The sequence below is a fragment of the Macaca fascicularis genome, chromosome 6 (assembly GCF_037993035.2).
Source record: "Macaca fascicularis isolate 582-1 chromosome 6, T2T-MFA8v1.1".
NCBI lineage: Eukaryota > Metazoa > Chordata > Mammalia > Primates > Cercopithecidae > Macaca > Macaca fascicularis.
Window position 1 is genome coordinate 18,710,858 of NC_088380.1, and position 21,028 is coordinate 18,731,885.

Here is a 21,028-nt window from a genome sequence, read left to right on the forward strand (position 1 = left end):
CTTGTATTGTTTAATTTATTTCATATTTAGTTTTATCTTTGATAAAAAATTCCAACTTAATGAGAGGCAGTGCAATAGAATACAAAGTAATAAATTCACTGTTTGCAGTTCATAAGTGAAGGACACTTCCATATTAAAGGCAGCCACTTGATCACAGCCATCATTCAGGGTTTCTTCTGAGAGCACACGTCATCTACTTTCTTTCCTCCCAAGTTTGGTGTACTTGGATTTACAGTGTAGAAGGCATAATAAAATATTCTAATTTTTTATTCATTTCCATTCAAACCCACAATCTATCATGGCTATTCTCTTTGGCTGAAGAGTATTTCAGAGATTATTCATGGAGGTATCATTAAAAAATACATCGCAATACATCCTACGAGCAATGCCTCTTTTAAATGAAGAACACTTTCATTCAAACAAAGAGAAAATTGCAGATAAACTGCTAAAATCATAATTTGCCTTTGATCCATCAAATAATTTATGTTAAAAATCAACCAAGTAAACAGAATTTCGAATAGTGGCAAGCCTCTCTTAGGTGAAACGGGATACATTTAGCAGAGTACAAGAAAAAGAGGTGGCCTCCACTGAAGCATGTGAAAAGAAATCAGCTTAAATAATTGTGAATTCCTAAAGGCCAAGTGTGGGCAAGTGTACGAGTTTCCTAAGGCTGTTGTAATAATGTACTACACAATGAGTGGCTTAAAACTTAAAACATTTTTCTTTTAGAGTTCTGGAGATCTGAGGTGTGAAATCAAGGCGTCAGCAGGGTTGGTTTCATGAGGCTCTGAGGAGGAATGTTCTATGTCTCTCTTCTAACTTCTGGTAGGTTCCAGGCATTTCTTGTATGTAACTGCACTATTCCAAGCTTTGTCTCTGTCTTCAGTTGCTTTCTCTGTGTGTTCATGTCTTCTTTTCTTTTGTCCATCCTAAATTCTTTCGGCATTTCTCTTACAAGGACACCTGTCTTAAAGACCCATTCAGAAAATCTAAGATGATCTTCATCTAAATACTCCTAACTTATTTATATCTGCAAAACCCCTTTTTCTAAATCTTGTAACATTCACAGGTCCTGGAAATTAGGATTTGGATGTTTTCAGCCACCACCATTCAACCCACTACAGCAAATATTAATATATCTGTTTAGAGTAACTGAACGCCCAGATACAAGAAGATATTGCAATTGCTTGAAAGTTTTTTTAAAACAAATCTCAGTGGGATGCTCGTAAGAGAGACTGGGAGCAAGGTGAGTAACTGTAGGCAGATCTCTTCATCCGTAGGTGAATGAGGCCAACGGATGGTCATTGGCTGCCACTGCAGAAGAGTCAGGAAACTCTGATTCCCCTGGCCGAGATCTTTCACATGAAACAAAACCCTTAAGCCACTGGGAAAGGAGCATCAAACATTTTCATACACACACTGGTAAGAGATCCATTAACTTGGAAAAATAAGTTGAAGCAAAATTTATCTCATACTTGAGCTCATGATTCTGCATCAATATAAAAAACTAGGTAGTGGCAGTTTACAGTAGAAGAGTTTGAAACTTACAGTTTACTGAAAGTAATGAGAGCAAAAACAAAACCAAATCTAGCTCCACTATTGAATAGATTGAATCAATCTCCCAATGATATCAGCCTGGCAGAAGGGTAGTATCCCTTTCTAAATGTAAGCAGAGAGAAATGACACATTGTATTAAAAATATGAAATATATTCTACATCAGCTTTCTCATCAGAAACTGTACCAGCCAAGGAAATGAACTGTGATTTCTTCAAAGTAGTGAAAAAAAATTGTCAACCTAGAATACTGTGATTTTTTTTTTCAAATATAGGTCCAAATACAGACTTGTTAAAAAAGAAAAAGAAATACTGAAATAATTTATTTACGGCTGCCTGCCCAAAAAGAAATTTTAAGAGAAGTGCTGCAAGTAAGTTTACTTTTTTTTTTTTTTTTTTTTTTTTTTTTTTTTTGAGACGGAGTCTCACTCTGTCGCCCAGGCTGGAGTGCAGTGGCCGGATCTCAGCTCACTGCAAGCTCCGCCTCCCGGGTTCTCGCCATTCTCCTGCCTTAGCCTCCCGAGTAACTGGGACTACAGGCGCCCGCCACCTCGCCCGGCTCGTTTTTTGTTTTTTGTTTTTTTTTTTGTATTTTTTTTAGTAGAGATGCAGTTTCACAGTGTTAGCCAGGATGGTCTCGATCTCCTGACCTCGTGATTCGCCCGTCTTGGCCTCCCAAAGTGCTGGGATTATAGGCTTGAGCCACCATGCCCGGCCAAGATTGTCTTTTTTTATTTCTTCTACAAAAAAAATGGGATACATGTGCAGAACATGCAGGTTTGTTACATAGGTATACACGTGCCATGGTGGTTTACTGCACTTATTGACCCATCCTCTAAATTCCCTCTTCTCACCCCCCATCCCGCAACAGGCCCTGGTGTGTGTTGTTTCCCTCTGTGTGTCCATGTGTTCTCATTGTTCACCTTGCACTTGCAACTGAGAACATGTGGTATTTGGTTTTCTGTTCCCGTGTTGGTTTGCTGAGGATGATGGCTTCCAGCTTTATCTGTGTCCCTGCAAAGGATATGATCTCATTCCTTTTTATGGCTGCCTAGCATTCCATGGTGTATATATACCACATTTTCTTTATCCAGTCTATGATTGATGGACATTTGGGTTGGTTTCATGTCTTTGCTATTGTAAGTAGTGCTGCAATAAATATATGTGAGCATGTGTCTTTGCAGTAGAATAATTTATATTCCTTTGGGTATATACCCAGTAATGGGATTTCTGGGTCAAATGGTATTTCTGGTTCCAGATCGTTAAGGAATCGCCATACTGTCTTCCACAATAGTTGAACTAATTTACATTCCCACCAACATAGTGAAAGTGTTCCTATTTCTCCACAGCCTTACTAGTATCTTTTGTTTCTTGACTTTTCAATAATCACCATTCTAACTGGCATGACATGGTATCTCATTGTGGTTTGGATTTGCATTTCTCTGATAATCATTCATGTTGAGTTTTTTCTCATATGTTTGTTGGCCGCAGAAATGACTTCTTTTGTATGTTATAGGTATATGTTAGTTTATAGGAAATGTACCAAAGTATTTACTTGAGAGTTCTAGAATTAGAATAAGCTTGCATGATTGGAGGGGACAATTGGAAAATTTTAAAAAATAAAGTTTATTCCTATAGGTTAACAATCAATGATAGCAAATTGATATTTTAAAAGAATGCCATCAATAATGACATCAATAAATATGTAATACTTAGAGAAAAATCTAACATATCGTATGCAGAATGTGTATGTTGAAAATGAGAAAATACTGATGAGACAAAGTGAAGCAGACCTATATATGTAGAGGTAGATACTGCGTTTATGGATTAGAAGACTCAATTTCATTTAAGAGGCCAACTTCCTATATTTATATAGAGATTCAATACCTTCCAAACCCCAAATCAGCAGACTCTTTTTGTTTGTGTAGAAATTCAGAAATTAATTTTAAATGTATATGAAAAGCAAAGGATCTGTATGGACAAAAAAGTTTGAAAATGAACATATTTGGAAGATTCATACTTTTTTAAATTCAGAGTTTGAAAAGCCTCAATAATCAAAAGGTGTGGTATTGACTAATGATAGATTTAGATTCATGCAGTAGCATCTAGATTCCAGAAATATACCCACAGATATTTGTCAATTGTTTTTTGACAAGTTGCCAATGTAGTTCAAGAAGGAAGTATAATATTTTCAATAAATAATGTGTGAAAACTAGATATATATTTGCAAAAAAAGAACATTGATTCATAGTCATGTGTTATATAAAAAATTAACTGAAAATATATTAGAGATCTAAGCAAAGTATATTATGGAATCTAAAGCTATAAAACTTATGTAAAGAAATAAATAAGAAAATCTTTGTAACCCTTGATTAGCCAAAGATTTCTCAGATAGGTCACTAAAATGAAACATAAAGGAAATCATAATGCCAGTTTGTACTTCAACAAAATTCTGACATTCCATGCTTTCAAAAGGAATGTTAAGAAAATGAATATAGCAGTAAAATACTCAGGGAAATATTTTAAAACAAGTATTTAATATCAGAGACTTGTATTCATAATATAAATAAAATGATCACAACTAAGTAATAATTAGAGAAATACCCCATTTTTAAAAATGAGCAGAGGACTTGAACACACACATTTTGTAAGATGAGAGACAGATGGAAAACTAACATTTAAAAAAAGTATTCTACATCATTTGTTACTAGAAAAATGTAAACAAAATTATATGCCATGCACATATACTAGAATGACTTAAATTAAGAGTTCAGACAAAAAGGGCTGGTGAGAATTCAAAGCAATGGAAACTTTTGTCCACTGCTTTTGAAAATGAAAAATATTTTGGAAGATAGTTTGTGTATTTTTAATCAATCTAAACATATCTAGTGATTTTGTTTATTTTTTATTAATATTATTTTTGATGGACAAATTATAATTATTTACATTTATGTGATAAAATGTGATGTTTTGATATATGTATACAAGGAGGAATGATTAGATCAAGGTAATTAAAATATTCATTTGCCTATCCTTTTATGGTAAACCATTTAAAATTTACTCTTTTAGTATTTTGAAATATAAAATCCATTGTTACTGACAATAGTCACCTCACTGTGCAATAGATCTCAAATTGTATTCCTTCTATCTATCTGAAACTTTGTACCTTTTGATCAACAACTCCCCATTTCCTCCTTCTCCACTCTCCAGCTTCTAGTAGCCATAATCCTACTTTCTACTTCCATGAGTGTAACTTTTTTAGATTCCATTCAAAATGAGATCATGTGGTATTTGCCTTTCTGTGCCTGGCATATTTCACTAGTTCTTATTTACATAATGTCTTCTAGTTCCATCTATATTGTTGCAAATGATAGGATTTCTTATTTTTTGAGATTGAATAGTATTCCTTTACGCATATATATATATACCAGTTTTTAAATCTATTCAGTCGTTGATAGATACAGGTTGAATCCAACCTGACTTCTGTGCTCCCAAAAAATGGGAGCACAAATAGCACTTTGATGTATTGATTTCAATTCCTTTGGATATATATACAAAAGTGGGATTCCTAGATCACACTGTAGTTCTTTTTTTTAGCTTTCTGAGGGTCCTCCATATAATTTTCTATATGGCAGTACTCCCATTTACATCCCCACCAATGACGTACAAGTGTTCCCCTTTTCCTCAACAACACTTGCTCTTTTATTTTATGGTAAAAGACATTGCAACAGGTATAAAATAATATCTCATTGTGGATTTAATTTGCATTTCCCTGATAATTAGTGATACTGAGCTTTTTTTTTTTTTTTTTTTTTTTTTAATGTATCTGTTGGTCATTTGTGTATCTTCTTTTGAAAAATGTCTGTTCAGGTACTTTGCCCTTGTCTTCATCTGACAAATTTGTTTGTTTTGCTCAAAATAGAGTTGATTATTGACTTTTTGTGTGTCTGTGTGTGGTTTTATAATAAATTTAAGGATTTTTTTTTGTTTCTCTGATAAATAACATTAGAATTTTGATAGAGGTTGCATTGAATCTGTAGATCACTTTGAGTGGTAGAGAAATTTTCACAATATTAATTCTTCTAAACCATGAGCATAAAATATCTTTCAACTTATTTGCATGTTTTTTCCTAATTTTTTTCATTAACATTTTATGGTTTTAAATATATAAATTATTTACCTCCTTGGTTAAATTTATTTCCACATATTACATTGTTGATGTTGCTTTGGTAAATGGGATTTAATTTCTTTTTTAGATAATTTGTTATTAATATATAGAACTACTGATTTATGTATGTTGATTTTATATCCTACAACTTAACTGAATTTATCAGTTCTGTTTTTTGTTAAAGTGTTTATAGGTTTCTATATGTAAAATCATGTTAGTAGCAAATAGAGATGAATTCATTCCTCCTTTTCCTAATAGAATGGCTTTCATTTCTTTTTCTTGCCTAATTGCTCTGTCTAGGACTTCCAGTACTATGTTAAAAAGACATGGTGAGAATAGGTGTCCTCACCTTGTCCTTTATTTTAGGAGAAAAGCTTTCAACTTTTTATTGTTGAGAATGATGTTAATTATGTGTTTGTCATTGGGAGATTCTGTTGTATTAAGGCACATTTCCTCTATACCTAATCTGTTTAGAGTAGTTGTATTTATTATGTGGTCTATCACATTTATTGATTTGCATATGTTGAATCATCCGTATGTCCCAAGGACAAATCCACTTGATCGTGATGAATGATTTTTTACTGCATTGTTGAATTTGGTTACTAATATTTTGTTGAGGATTTTGGTATCTGTGTTCATCAGCGATGTTGCCTTGTGATTTTCTTGTGTTCTTGTCTAGCTCTGATATGAGGGTAATGCTGGCCTCATAAAACGTGTTTGGAAGTGTTCTCTTCACTTTAACTTTTTGGAACTATTGAGAAAAAATGGTATTAGTACTTCTTTAAATGTTTGGTAGAATTCAGCAGTGAAGTCTTCAGCTACTGGGCTTTTTTTTTTTTTTTTTTCCCGAAGGAGACTTCTTATTACTGATTCAATTTCCTTAATCATACTCAGTTCAGATTTTCTGTTTTTTTCATGATTCAGTCTTGGTAGGTTGTATATGCCTAGAAATTTATTCATATATTCTACATTATCCAATTTGTTGACATATAATTGTTCAAAGTAGTTTCTCATAATTCTTTGTATTTCTGTGATATCAATAGTAACATCTTCTTTTTCCTTTCTAATTACGTTATTTTGAGCTTTCTCTCTTTTTTTCCCCTAGTCTGGCTAAAAGTTTGTCAATTTTGCTTGTCTTTAAAAAACAAACAAACAAACAAACAGCTCTTAATTTTATTGATTGTTGTTTCTTTTTCTAGTCTCTATTTCATTTGCTTATGCTCTGATCTTCATTATTTTCTTTCTTCGGCTAACTTTGGGCTTAGCTTGTTATTGTTTGTCTAGTTCCTTGAGCTATAACATCAGATTGAGATTTTTCTCTTTTTAAAGAAAATATAGCATTTATCACTATACATTTTCCTCTTAGGACTGCCTCTATTGCATCTCACAAGTTTTGGTAGATGTGTTTCCATTTTCCTTTGTCTCAAGGCATTTTAATTTTTTAAAAAATTTCTTCAGAGCCCATTTTCTAGAACTGTGTTGTTTAATTTCTATATATTTGTGTATTTTCCAAGATTTCTCTAGTTATTGATTTTTAGTTTCATGCCATTGTGAGTCAAAATCTTACTTGATGTAACTTCACTCCTTTTAAATTTGTTAAGGTTTGTTGTGTAGCCTAACATATGATCTATTCTGGATAATGTTCTGTTCACACTTGAGAAGAATGTGCTGCTGTTGGATGGAATGTTTTGTAAATGTCTGTTGGGTTAATTTGGCCTAGAATGTAATTCAGGTCCAATGTTTCTCTATTAATTTTCTATCTAGATGGTCTGTCTATTGTTCAAAATGAAGTGCTGAGGTCCTTTACTATTGGAGTGTTACAGTCTATACATCTTCTCAGATTAATAATTGCTTTATATATATAGGTATTTTAATTGTGTTGTACATATATATTTATAATTATGTCCTCTTGAGAACTAATCCCTTTATCAGTATGTAATAAACTTCTTTACCTCTTTTATATAATTTTTGACTTAAAATCCATTTTGTCTGCTATAAGTATAGCTACTCCTGCTCTATTTTTGTGTCCATTTGTGTGAAATACCTTTTCAGACCTTTCACATTCAGTCTTCAGGAAGCATATCGTTGAATCATATTCTTTTGTTGTAGTTACTGTTATTGTTTGGCATCCATTCAGCCAGTCTATGTCTTTTTATTGAGTCATTTAATCCATTTACAGTAAAGTATTATTAATAAAGATTTGCTACTGCCATTTTGTGATCTGTGTTCTGATTGCTTTGTAAGTCTTGTTTTTTTTCTTCCTCTCTTGCTGTCTTCCTTTTTTTTTTTTTTTTTTGTCGGAGTTTCACTCTTGTTGCCCAGGCTGGAGTGCAATGGCACCATCTTGGCTCACTGCAACCTCTGTCCTCAGGGTTCAAGCGATTCTCCTGCCTCAGTCTCTCAAGTAGCTGGGATTACAGGCACCTGTCAAAATGACCGGCTAATTTTTTTGTATTTTTAGTAGAGATGGGATTTCACCATGTTGGCCAGGTTGGTCTCGAACTCCAGACCTCAGGTGATCCACCCTCTTCGGCCTCCCAAAGTGCTGGGATTACATGCGTGAGCCACTGCACCTGGCCTTCTCTTGCTGTCTTCCTTTATGATGTGATGGTTTTCTGGGGTGATAAGCTTTTAATCCTTTCTTTTTACACTTTGCGGTAACTACTATTGGTTTTTAATATTTGGTTATCATGAGGCTTCCATAAAACATCTTATTCTTATAACAGGCTATTTAAGTTGATAACAACTTAATTTTCATCACATATAAAACCTACACTTTCACTTTCTCCCATCTTTTAAAATTTTGGTGTCAACGTTTACATTTTTATAACTTATGTCCCTTAACAGTTTATTGTAGATACAGTTGTTTTGGCTTTAATAGTTTTGATTTTTAGCCCTCTGTCTTAGTCCATTTTGTGTTGCTATAAAGGAATACCTGAGACTAGGAAATTTCTAAAGAAAAAGGATTTATTTGTACCATGGGTTTGCAGGCTGTACAAGAGCATAACACCAGAATCTGCTTTTGAGGAGGGCTTCACAAAGCCTCCGCTTGTGGCAGAAGGCAAGAGGGAGTAAGCAATATATGGAGAGAAGAAGGAGGAAACAAAGAGAGGGGAGGAAGGTGCCAGGCTCTTTTCAAAAATCAGATCTCTTGGGAACTAATAGAGTGAGATCTCATTTATTACCACAAGGACAGCACCAACCCTTTAATGAGAAATCCACTTCCCATGACCCAAATACCTCTGACCCAGCCCAACCTCCAACACTGGGGATCAAATTTCAACATGAAATCTGGAGAGAACGAATACCCAAATAATATAACCCTTATAGTGGGGATAATATTGCTTTACACACTACATTTACAGTCTGAGAGAATTCTGAAGATGACTGAACATTACTTATACCATTGAGTTTTTTCCTTCTTTTCAGAATTAGTTACAGGCTTTTGTTTCAGCTTAAATAATTTCCGTTAGCAATTTCTATAAAGTAACTCTAGGGATAATTATCCTTAGTTTTTGTTTTTTTTTTTGTTGGGGGGGAAGTATGTATTTATACCTCATTTCTGAATCATAGCTTTGCTGGTAAAATAGTCTTCGTTGAGTCTTTCCTTCAGCATTTTGAGTATATCATCCCATGTCTCCTGGACTGCAGAGTTTCTGCTAAGAAATTCACTGAATGTCATACTGGGTCTTCTTTGAATGGAATATATTTATTTTCTGTTGCTGCTTTTGTATTCTTTCTTTGTCTTTGATTTTTCATAATATGATTGTGTGTCTTGGTGAACTCCTTTTTGGGTTGAATTTATCTGACATCCTTTGAACTTCCTTGACCTGAATGTTGTATTATCTCCAATCTGCAAAATTTTCAGTCATTATTTTATTAAATGTATTTTCTGGGCCTTTTAATTTATCTTTTCTTTTGAAACTCCTATTATGGCAAGGTTGTTTTGTTTGATGGTGTCCCATAATTTGCATAGGCCTTTATTTTTTTCCTTATTGTTTTTGGTTCCTCTAATAGAATAATTTCTCATGTAATATGTTTGAATTTATTTATTTTCTTTTGCTTGATCAACTCTGCCTTTGAAGTTTGCTATTGAATTTTCTAGTTCAGTTACTGTATTCTTTATCTCTAGGATCTCTAATTGTGTTTTTTAATTGTTTTTATTTCTTTGCAAAACTTATTTTAGTCCTAAATTGTAATCAAAATTTTACTTAATTTTTGTATCTGTATTTTTATTTGAGTTCTCTGAACTTCTTTGAGTATTATTCTGAATTATTTGTCCATCATTTCATAGAACTCCATTTCTTCTGTGTCTATTGTTAGAGCTTTATTAGTATCTTTTGGTGTGTCATATTTTCATAATTCTTCTTAAGCCTGGTGTCTTTGCATGGATGCCTTCACATTTGAGGAAATGGCCATTACTTCTGGTCTTTGCAGGTATTCTTTGGTGGTGATATATCTGTACTCTTCAGTCTATCCTGATGTTATGAATGAGCCTACTGGAAGCAACTGTACACAGGTAGACCTTGGTGTCAGGTTGTCTAGTTGGGACTGGTTGCTTCCTGTCTGATGCTAAGTGATACTACATCCTGTATTCCTTTGTTCCATGAGACCACTCACTGGACTCCGTCATCAGATGATGCTGTTGGCTGCACTGTGTAACTTATTTTAATTGGACAGGATTGTAGGTTATCTTTTCTGGCAGGACAGTACTGTTGCTTGGCATCTGTAGCTGGGCAGGGCCATTTGCTGGGCTCCCAGGCTTGGTGAGGTTTCTGGAATTGCTATGTGACATCATGGAGTGAGCAGGACCAGAGGCTTTACTCCAGATATGTGTGGACTTGGGCTTGAGTCCCAGCCTAGGGTAGGCTTAAGCAGAGCACCAAGACTTGGTGAACTTGCCACTGGGGGTGGGCGGAACCATATGCTCCCTCTGAAGGGAATCATTGACCTGCAGTTGCCACTAAGATGGGGGAAGACCTTCAAGCATGGCTTTTCTCATTTATATGGTCGAAAAGGGGGTCTCAGCCTCACTCTCAAGTTCTGGGATATTCACAAAGGTATTCTTGCTTATAGATAATTTCTAGATGGGTTTTGGTGGGAAGGAGTAGAGCTAGAAAACTTCTATTTTGACATTCTTGCTGACATCACCCCTCGACCTATTTATGTAAATATGTTGTGCTTTGCCATCTTCTATTCTAAATAATGTGTGTGCGCTGTAAATGTATAGCTTATATTTGTGAAATTATAATAAAGCATAAAGTTTAAAACAACCTAAAGGCACACCATATAAAGAAGTGGTTCTAATTCCCAAAGACCAATTATCAATTTTTTTATAAATAGGGAACTATCACTCAAATTTTTATCAAAGTTTTTAAGAAAATTACACTATTAGTGTATTTATGTCATTTAATATTGCAACAGTCATGCAGAACTATTGGACCAAAGTCATCAACAACTACAGGCTATCCATTATGCTCTCTCTGAGACATGGCTCTAAATCATGCCTTCAATAACTCTTGGTAATGAAGCATGCATCTTCTAATAGCTAAATATAAGGCTTTAGTCATTTTTGTGTTATTTTTCTCACCTCACCTAATTGCATGAGCAAACACATTTATCCTTTTCTGCTTTGATTTTGCTTTCTTTGTTTTGCTCAATATTATTTTCTTCTTTCTATCTGTACATTTAATGCTACATTTGTAGGATTCCTCATATAAGCTAGGATTACTGAAATAATGTCCAACTGTTGACTTCATATCTGTCAATACTTCAGCTACTTTTCTTTCATGTATTACAGTGTTGCCAGATCAATAAGCACAATGCTAATCATTTTCATTGCCTAATCCATTAGTTATATATTTCACAATCTTAATTTTTCAAAATTTTAAATGAACCGGCACAATACACCTTTCCCACATAGCTGGCTACATGTTTTTAAATTTTTTATTTTAAAAAAAATTTCCTACTTTTAAGTTCAAGGGTACGTGTGCAAAATGTGCAGGTTTGTTACATAGGTAGATTTGTGCCATGGTGGTTTGCTGCACAAATCATCCCATCACCTAGGTTTCAAGCCCAACATCCATTAACTATTCTTCCTGATGCTCTTCCTCCTTTCATCCCCCACCCTCCGACAGGCCCAGGTGTGTGTTTTTCCCCCATGTGTGTTGTTACCCCCATGTGGCCATGTGTTCTCATTATTCAGCTCTTTCAAAACATTTATGTAATATACAAATTGAAGTCAATGTATTTCACTAATGGTTTTGTTTGTTCGTTTTTTTTTTTTTTTGCTTGTTTCTTTTTGTTGAGATGGAGTCTCACTCTGTTGCTCAGGCTGGAGTGCAGTGGCATGATCTCAGCTCACAGCAACTCTGCCTCCCGGGTTCAAGAGATTCTCCTGCTTCAGCCTCCCAAGTAGCTGGGACTACAGGCACGCACCACCACACCCAGCTAATTTTTGTGTTTTTAATAGAGACAGGGTTTCACCATGTTGGTCAGGCTAGTCTTGAACACCTGACCTCATGATCTGCCTGCCTTGGCCTCCCAAAATGCTGGAATTACAGACCTGAGCCACTGCTCCTGGCCATATTCCCCTTAAGCTTTTAATAGCAAGTTGGTTATGCTTATGTTTATCTTTCAGAGGAACTAGCACACAGCTAAGGACCTTAAACTTTCCAAACAATAATTTGTTTGAATGTAATTTACATAACATATAATTTTAAACTCAAAACTTGTCATGCTTTCAAAGAAAAGGCTTTGAAAAATAGAAAATGTGCATTACATTTATTTTGTAACACTATCTTTTGCCTATTTGAGCACAGAAATACATTACTAGAAGCATAACAAAATACAACATGAAATTAATTATGGAATAGTCTTAACTTCTAAAAGTAGCTGCTAGGGAAAAAAAAACCAAAACCTTCTGCAGGAAATGGTCATAATTTGGAACCCTAAAATTCTATCCACTGAATGGAAGAAACATTATCTTATATCATTCTGAACATATTATTGCCAATTTCCTTGCATGTTTTTAAATGTAACCATTAGAAGAGTTAGAATACACCTGTAATTTATGATAGGATAATGTTTATGCTAGCCTCTGTTTCCATAGTAGTATTGCTATATTCTTAAGATAAAGAGAAACCTTATGTTTATAAGGTTACAGACATTTAGTCTGTTATCTTAAATTATTATACATATTTTCCTCATTTATGTGTATATATATGTTTCAATTGCATTAAAATGTTTAGATATTATATTATTTATACACATACATGGCCCTAATAAATGCTGGGATGTCTCTAATTAAGATTAGACCATAAAAAATGTAGACTATTGTTGGTAACAAAGTCATGGAGTGAAGGAACTATGGCTAGCAACAAATATCTGAGTGTGATAGGTGGTAGTTTATTATATTTTCATTGTTGTTTTAGTCATGTGAACACATTTGGAAAACAGCACATCTCCGTTATCTATAAATATTCCTTTCCAACATTCATATGTTCTATTTTGTCTATTTGAATATTTTTTGCTACATACGAATATTGAGAGCATTCTTCATTCTATACAATATTTTTCTGCCTTCCATTAACTTAATTTATATATACTCAACATATATTTATTTATATATATACACACACATATTTTTTCTTCAGAACTTCCCACACAATCTTACTATTGGCCAAGAAACTCACTTTCAAACAAAATAATAAGCAAACGTCTGATACCCATGCAACTCTTAATTGATCTTATAATGTAATTCATTAAATGAAAGTAGTTCATGATGTATAGAAAAGTGGGATGGCCCAAGAAGATTCAGGTGCAGAGCTATGTGGACAATTCAACTATATGAAACTGGGAGGGTATTCTATGTAGTGCTGTGTATGCTTAAAGTCAATGAACAATATTTATCTTTTATTATATATACTTTCCCACTTTAAAAAGATGTCTTAATCTCCTGGAATCTTAATTAGAGATTCCATGTCCATAGGAAAAAATATTTCTACCTGATGAAAAATAGTGCTTTTATTTAAGTAAGAGTTAATATTGCAACCAGAACAATTTAAGCTTCTGATTCACCTAAATAACATATTTTTAAAGTGGCCTATGATGAATATTTGGGTAAACAATTCTGCTTATCAGAGGAAAATAGGGTTGCTACTGCAAAATGGAGTTTGTGCAAACATGCTGGCAAGTCTTATGAATAATTAGAATCCTCAGAAATAAGTGGGAATCAAAACAAATTTCACAAACCACAGAAAGCAGCAAAAGGCAAGAGCTCTGTTTTTTTACAAGAGGCAAAAGACTCATGGGATGAATCATGTAGGAACAAAGGCTTAGATACTGTTGATAGTCTGGGACTAGTTGAACATTTCATGTACATGTAAATAATCTTATGATTTAGTTCAGAGATAATATAGCATAGAGATGGAATTTGATGAGTTCTAGGGAAAAAATGAGTAAATCAAGATTTTAGATTTGGAAGTATAAAGAGTAATCGATGATAATTGAGTTGTATTTTTCAAGTGAAGCTGTGTGCTTTTGGTTACATAATGGATAGTCATGCTATGATAGAAAAAATATTTCTTTGAGATGGAGAAATATGAAAAGGGGTATATGCATGAAGGAGAGTCAAAAGCTATCCTTCAACTTGATCTTTGAGGAAATTTTAATCAGAATATATCCTGTGCCCAATTTCTGTACTTGAATATCATAGCATTGTTTGAATTTTCAACAGCATAGGGCATTGTTTCTTCTACAAGTGGTCAATTACTTTTTATAGAAAAACAAAAATTTACAATTTATGTCATAGGCAGAATATCATGAATTTAACAAGTTAGTAATACAGACTTTCAAATACCTTTATAAATTAGTCCAAAGTAGAAAATTATTTTTTGTCTGCTCTTGGACTCAGACACATTCAGAAAAAATATACATTTATAAAAATAAAATGGCAAGGCTAATCCCACCAATTAATTGATAGTGTTATTATCTCATACCGGTTTATTTGAACACTTAATGCATAAGAATAGCTGGATGAATTTTTTCCTGTCCTACCTCCGTGTTTATGTGAAGCAATTATAAAACTATCTGTTACTTTTTGCAAAACCAAAATAAAAAAGGCCCCAAAGCAAAACACAAAAAAATCACTAACAAAATCCACAAAACAAAAACAATACAGCTAATTTAACTACTCATATAGGCCCTTCCTTCAATTCCTTGACATTTGGCATGTTAATACTATTTCTAAACCAGATACCAGGAAGCAACTATGTATGAGGAAGAAAATGAATATTCTAGGTATAATACATATTAAACTTGTTTCAGATAATAGTAGCTAGAAAATTGATATTGAAAAGTGGGGCATTGCTATAAAGATATCTGAAAATGTGGAAGCAGCTATGGAAATGGGTAGAGGTCGGAAGAGTTTAGCGGGCTCTGAAGAAGAAGACAGATGAGGAAAAGTTTGGAAGTTCTTAGAGACGGTTAAATGATTGTGGTCAAAATGCTGAAAGAAATATGGGCAGTGAACTCCAGTGTGATGAAGTCTCAGATGGAAATGAAAAAGTAACTGAGAACTAGATTAAAGGTCAGCCTTTTTACACCTTAGCAAAAACCTGGCTGCACTGTGTTCATGCCCTAGTGATTTGCAGACGGTTGAACTTAAGAGTAATACCCTCAGGCATCTGGCAGAATAAATTTCTAAGCAGCAAAGCATTCAAGATGTGGTGTTGCTGTTTCTAACAACCTATGATCGAATGTGGGAGCAAAGGAATGACTTACAGTTGGAACTTACAATTAAAGGGAAGCAAAGCACAAAAATTTGGAACATTTACCACTTAGCCATGTGGTATAGAAGTAAAAAGCATTTTCAGGAGATGAATTCAAGCAGGCTGTAGAGCAAACACTTGCTAGGGAAATTAGCATGAATAAAAGGAATCCAAGAAATAATAGCCAAGACAATCAGAAAAAGGTCTCAAAGGCATTTTGGAGTCTTTGAGGCAGCCCCTTCCATCACAGGCCCAGAGGCTCAGGAGGAAATAATGTTTTTCAGGGACCAGGCCCAGGGCCCTGTTGTCTTTACAGCATTGAGACACTGCTCCCCATATCTCTGCATCTCTGGCTCCAGCCATGGCTCAAAGCTACCCAACTGTAGTTTGGGATGATGCTACAGAGGGCACAAACCATAAACTTTTGTGGCTTCTACAAGGTGTAGTGTTAAGTCTGCAGGTATGCAAAATGCAAGAGTGATGGAGGCTCCGCCACCTACTCCTTGATTTCAGATGTATGGGAAAGTCTAGATGCCCAGGCAAAAGCCTGTCACAGGTGCAGAGCCCCTACAGAGAGACTCTATGAGGGCAGTGCCAATGAGAAAGAGGGGATCGGAGCACCCACAAAGAGTTTCCACCAGGGCACTAAGTAGTGGAGTTGTAGGAATCATGCTGCCACCCTCCTCCAGACCTAAGAATGGTAGAGCCACCAGCTGCTTGCACCCTGAACCTAGAAAAGCCACAGGCACTCAACTCTAAGCTGTGACAGCAGCCACAGAGGCTACACCCTGCAAAGCCACAGGGACAGTGGTGCAGAAGGCCTTGGGAGCCCACACCTTGCACCAATGTGCCCTGCATGTTGGACATGGAATGAAGGATTATTTTGGAGCTTGAAGGTTTAATGTCTGTTATGCAGTGTTCTGGACTTATGTAAGACCTATTCCCCCTTTTAATTGGCTGATTTCTCCCTTTTGAAATGGGAATGTTGATCCAATGTCTGTACCACCATTGTATCTTAAGAAATAAATAACTAAAAAAAAAAACCTTACAGGTTCAGAGGTGGCAGGAACTTGTCCTGAGTCTCAGATGAGACTTTGAAATTTGGTCTTTTGAGTTAATGCTGGGAATAGGTAAGACTTTGGGGAACCATGGATAAGTAATTATTGTATTCTGAAAGGAAAACGAATCTTAATGTCCCCAGATGACTAAAAGGGAAAAGTCAAGCTGGGAACTGCTTAGGCCCAAACTGCCTCCCCTTCTATTCAGTCACCCCTCTGCTCACTGAGATCAATGCATATCTGATTGTCTCCCTTGGATAGGCTAATCAGAAACTTAAAAGAATGCAACCATTTGTCTCTTTTCTACCTGTGACCTGGAAGCCCCCTCCCCACTTTGAGTCTTCCCACCTTTGCTTTGAGTGTCCTGCTTTTCCAGACCAAACCAAAATTCATCTTGCATGTGGCAATTGATGTCTCATGTCTCCCTAGAATGTCTAAAATCAAACTCTGCTCTGACCACCTTGAGCATGTGTCATCACAATCTCCTGAGGCTGTGTCATGGGCATGAGTTCTCAACCTTGGCAAAATAAACTTTGTAAGTTAACTGAGACCTGTCTCCGATTTTTGGGGTTCACATTTTGGTAACTATGAAGGGATTCTGAGTGGAGAAGCCCCTGACCTTTGACAAATCTCCTATCAGTGCTTGGTACCAGCATGAGCTAACCATATTGCTCAAACCCGTAGGACAATTTGCTAAGGTCTGAGAGCACCCACTCCAGAGAATCCAAGAAATCCCAAAATTTGGTCAAGACCTAATGTTTACTTTGCTGTGCAACTCCTCTTTTTTGGAGTTGTACTTGTTTCCAAAAGGAAGGCAAGATTTCCTGATTCCATGAAGAAAGAAGTCAGGTAACTCCATTATGGAGTTTGAGCTCACTTCCAACAGGGAAGAAGAGCTGGTTTCTTTCCCCCCTGCTTCGAGGATGGTGGAGAGCTGTCTACAGCCTGAGTCCCATCCCTAGGTAAGAAACTGAATTAGGCTTTGTCTTGGCTAAAGTTAAGATTAACAACCAGCTGATCCTAATTTCCTCTTACCGTTGGAGTGTTCAGTGATCATGTAAATTGTGCCATTATTTGTTTTGCTTAACTGCTTTTTCTGTTGTTGTTTGTTTTTGTTTTGTTTCTGTTTTTGTTGTTGTTTTAGTCTCTTTCCCATTGGGTTTGATTAACTCTATTCAGCTTGATCAAATCCAAATAAAGGAAAAGAAAGTTTCAAATTATGAGGAACAAGGCCTCTGAAGTAGCTAAATTGTCCTCTCTCTCTCTCTCACACACACACACACACACACACACAAACACACACACAATAAAGGATGGTAGATGGTGTGCTGGGCGAAAAAGAAAAGAGGACTTTTTAAAATTTTGGCTCCTAAAGGGGTTTTATTTACATAACAAGGCCACGTTTTTGCTAGCCAGACCAAACTGAAAGCAAGGGCTGTCACCCCACCCTGCAGTTCCATAGCTAAGGTTCTGCCTTCCCTTTGTTCCACCAAAACAGCCTGGCTTTGATTCCTAAATCAAGCCTTTTCGGTTTGATACTTGGTACTTCTGAAATAGCAGCAATTTGTCCTAGCAGAAATATAGTAATGAGATTTTAAAAGACTTTTTTTAAAACCGGAGCTCAATGGTTAAAAGTCAGCTTAATTAAAAGCTAACATCCAAGAGATATGTGTATGTGTCTGTGTATGTGTGTATCTGTGTGTGTTTGTATTTAAAAGACCTTCATGTTTCTTTGTTTTTTTTCTCTCCTAGGACCTTGTCTTTCTTTTGAGCAAAAGTTTATTTTCTTCTCCGTTGACTGAATTCTGTTTTATTCATTAATAACTATTGCAACAGAGGCTACTTTAGGGTTTTTAAAGAAGAGTGTAGTTTAGACACTTAGAAATGCCTTTGTCAGAAAAAAAACCAAAATTAAGTGCACTGTAAAAGCATCATGTGGTCTAACCTCAAAATAATTCTCCGTTTTTGGAGACCCAGAATTCAGTCTGGGTTCTGCCCAGAGCTCAGAGATCCAGAAAAAAGATAGGCAGTCCTTATGTAAATAAAATTGATCTCCTTACACACTCCTATGATAAATTTCTATAATTTTATGTTTGATTTTGTATCCATCTTTAATCTCCCTCTAGTACCACCGGACTTCTTTTTTTCTCTGTACGTTATGACGTAAATTTTGCTATTTGATTTTCACCTGAGTTGTTTATTTCAATATGCAAATTTAAGACTATTTAGCTGACAACTGCCTAGGGTTGTGAAACAGGTTTTCAAGAATCTGAAACTCTAAGATGCAAAAAGAAAAGGTCGTTATGAATCTATAAGATGTACTTCTATCAGCATACCTAAAACATCTACATATTTATGTGTTATATACAAACTGTTTCACTACTAAAAATATATATGAGCATTAATTAATTGGCTTAAAGAAAAATAAAAGTGCTTAAATCAAATATTTATCAGAAAAAAGGAAAGACTAGTTAAATACTTTTTCAAGTTTATGTTACTTAAGTAAAATCTTTAATACATAAGCAAGCTTTAAAATTATTGGTAAAATAATATTAGAATTATCAGCATACATTTTTGCTCATATTTATTAATCAAGTAATTTAATACTTATCCCTGCCAAATACTATAAATTGTCAAAATCTGGCACAGGGGTTACAAAACTATAAACCCAGCCCAAGACAGAATGATCTTTGCTTGTGTAATCTTTAATAAATAAGACGTTGATATTGGTTTAATGAAAATAGTTACACACTGAATAATTTAGTAAAATTAGCATAACTTTTAATCTTGTGGGTTTAGGCAGTCTAGTCTTCAGGCAGTAAAGAGGTTTGTTTTGGGAAAGAACTGTTATCATATTTGTTTCAAAGCTAAACTATAAACTAAGTTCCTTCCAAAGTACAGGAATGAACAAGGACAGTTTGGAGGTTAGAAGCAAGATGGAGTCATTTAGGTCGTATCTTTTTTACTGTCTCAGAATTTTGCAATGGCGAGTTTCATAACTTTAAATTAGCTATAAATCTCTAACAGATGCTCTTGAATGCAGGCTTCTGATATCGTTGGAAATTGAGATGAGAGAGCTGGTTGGTTACAAGAGCCTGGGACCTCCTTCCTTTCTCTCTTACTCCCTCTCTCACCATGTGACATATCCCTTCACCTTCCACCATGATTGGAAGCTTCCTGAAGTCTCATCAGAAGCCAGTGCTGGTGCTATGCTTCTTGTATAGCCTGCAGAGCTATGAGCCAAATAAACCTCCTTTTAAATAAAGTACCCACCTTCAAGTATTCCTTTATAGCACTGTAAGACATACTAATGTACTGCTTGAAAGAACTAAGACACTATTGCAACAGCATCCTGTACTTCCAGCAGCAGTTCCAGCAATGATGAGTGCCACTACAATTAGGCCAGTCTTTTGACTACAGTTCCAGACATTGATGTACTGTGGATACCTGTCCTGTTATCAATCTGTCTCTTCTGGCGCCCACACAGCAATTTTCAAAGACACTCCTTTTACACTTTATTATGCTTTCAGATACATATATACATACATATACATATACATACACACAAGTATGCACTGAAATGTATGTACATACAAGTATATTATATATAGAAACCCACTCTTCCAGAATCTAAACTTACGTTTTAAAAATGTAATAGAAAATGTCAAAAACTGTTAAATTAGCACAAGTTACACCAGGTAATTTGAAACACATTCACTCATCACACTATTAAAATTGGGCAATTAACTCCTCTGTGTTTTTGTCTGAAAACATGATATGTTCTACTATGAGGTCTTTGGAACTCCTCTTCTATTCACTGCACTGTTTAATAAAAAGAAATTTGAGTTTAAAGTAGTTTTCCACTAATTTTGATCCTTAAGTGAAATGGTATATGTAATTAGAAACTCTTGATAAAAGATCGTATTAGATTTACAATTATTACAAATTTCTGATTTAAGTGATTACTTTCTATCTGAGTAGTTTATTTTTTATTAACTGAGTATTGGATTGATGGCAGTTAATCACATTCATTTAAGGGGAAGGACTCTTTACTGGCAATGTTGAGAAACTAACTTTATTAACATACATTTTGAAAATTTTCCACACTTTAGAATGCATTATTCATCTAAGACTCTAAAAGATGTGTTTTATTCATGCTGCTATTGCTGTGAAGTCAAAACCCAATTAATATGCATCATCTGCTGTATTACAAAAGGCAAGCAACATATATATCATTTAAATTCATGTGTAACTTAAGTCAAGATGTTAAAGAGTACTATGTTCTATCGCGGAGAAACAGTGGCATGAAATGAGGAAAATATATGTGGGTGCTATCCATTTATGTTGTTTAAAGATAAACTATACTTTGGTAGATAGGTCTGAAAGAGTGTGTTTTCTAAGTAGAGTGACTAGATAAGGAATTAGGTTTATAATTTCCATTTCAAAAGCAGGCTGCCTTGAACTAGGCTGAATGATTG

General features: G+C 35.0%; 1 long non-coding RNA gene across 1 annotated transcript in view; it reads left to right on the forward strand.

Moving 5' to 3' along the window:
* The first annotated feature begins 727 nt into the window (after window positions 1-727).
* LOC135971094 (uncharacterized) overlaps window positions 728-21,028 on the forward strand; it is a 143,729-nt gene continuing 123,428 nt past the window's right edge. Inside the window, exon 1 of the long non-coding RNA XR_010587173.2 lies at window positions 728-825. This is a non-coding gene — a long non-coding RNA (uncharacterized lncRNA). The remainder of the gene's footprint in view (window positions 826-21,028) is intronic.